This window comes from Rhinopithecus bieti, unplaced genomic scaffold, assembly GCF_001698545.2.
Source record: "Rhinopithecus bieti isolate Rb0 unplaced genomic scaffold, ASM169854v2 scaffold_8649, whole genome shotgun sequence".
Classification (NCBI taxonomy): Eukaryota; Metazoa; Chordata; class Mammalia; order Primates; family Cercopithecidae; genus Rhinopithecus; species Rhinopithecus bieti.
The window spans coordinates 272,875-274,761 of NW_016805765.1; positions in this window are offsets into that span (position 1 = coordinate 272,875).

Sequence of the window (1,887 nt, forward strand, 5' to 3'; positions counted from 1 at the left end):
AAAAAAAAAAAATTAGCCAGGTGTGGTGGAGGGCGCCTGTAGTCCCAGCTACTTGGGAGGCTGAGGCAGGAGAATGGCGTGAAACTGGGAGGCAGAGCTTGCAGTGAGCCAAGACTGGGCCCCTGTACTCCAGCCTGGGCGACAGAGCAAGACTCCGTCTAAAAACAAACAAACAAAAAACAAACAAACAAAAAAACCTGGTAGAAGTGCATACTGGGAATTGTAGTTTTTCTACTCTATAATAATTCAGAGTTTGAAAGAAAATTAAGAGCCCAAGAACAGGGAAATTATGATAAGCCCTAAAACCAGCTAAAATAGAGAAACTTATAAATAAAATAAAATTGAATACAATCTATGTCTTAAAAAATAATAATCTAGGTCTAAAACTCCACACTGAGTTTGTAAACAAGAGAGATAGAAGTAAGGATATTTTAAAATATCAGTTAACTATTGACCCTAACAATTAAAAAAAAAAAGTGTGGGTAAAAGAAGACTTCAAGCAGGCTTTAACAACTTATAAAATTAGAACCTGGATATATGTTCCAAAACACTAGACTTCAGTCAGAAGAATTAATAAACCTAGAAAAAAAAACAAACAAACAGGATAATGTTAAAGAAGTATAGTAAGGCATATCAGTCGCTCTCAAAAAGTTGTGCATCAGAGTCACCTAGAAGCCTGATTAAAACAGATGGCTGAGCCCAGACCCACAGATCATAATTCAGCAGGTCTGGAGCGAGACCTGAAATTGGTAGTTCTAACAAGTTCTCAGGTGATGCTAAAGGTCAGACCACACTTTAAGAATCGCTGCGATGGCCGGGCGCGGTGGCTCAAGCCTGTAATCCCAGCACTTTGGGAGGCCGAGACGGGCGGATCACGAGGTCAGGAGATCGAGACCATCCTGGCTAACACGGTGAAACCCCGTCTCTACTAAAAGACAAAAAACTAGCCGGGCGAGGTGGCGGCGCCTGTAGTCCCAGCTACTCGGGAGGCTGAGGCAGGAGAATGGCGTGAACCCGGGAGGCGGAGCTTGCAGTGAGCTGAGATCTGGCCACTGCACTCCAGTCTGGGTGACAGAGCAAGACTCCGTCTCAAAAAAAAAAAAAAAAAAAAAAAAAGAATCGCTGCGATACATTATGCCCCACTAGAAAGTGTATTATAAAATTACAATAATTGATGAATGGATAAACAAAGTATATCCATGCAATGGAAACTATAAAAGGAACAAAATATTGATTCATTCTCCAGCATTGATGAGCCTTGAAAACTTTATGCTAAATGAAAGAAGGCAGACACAAAAGGCCACATATTGTATGATTTCATTCATATGAAATATCCAGAATAGGCAAATCCCAGAAAGCAGATTTGTGGTTTTCAAGAGCTGGGGGTGGGAGGAATGAGGAGTGATACTAATGTGCATAGATAGGGTTTCTTTGTGGGGCAACAAAAATGTTTTGGAATTAGATAGTGGTGATGGTTGCATAACCTTGTGAATATACTAAAAACTACTGAATTCTACACTTTAAAATGGAATTTTTTTTTTTATTTTGCCTTCATTTATTTCTTCTCTGACGTGCTCCTTTTCTTTATGTAGATCCTAATTTCTGATTTATATCATTTTCCTTCTACCCAAAGAACTTCTTTAAACATTTGGGGAAGACTGCTGGCAATGAATTCTCTCAATTTTTGTTTGCCTCAGAAAAGTCTTTATTCCTCTTTCACTATTTTTTGTGCTTCAGTAGCTTTATTTTTTAAAGCCATACATATAATGAGAAGTTATTTCAAATCAGCATTTTAAAAGAAAAGAGTGACTGTATTGTAAACGGTATTTCATTTCCTACAGGAGATTAATCACTCAAAAATGGTAATTATCTAAAACACTGAAAAAT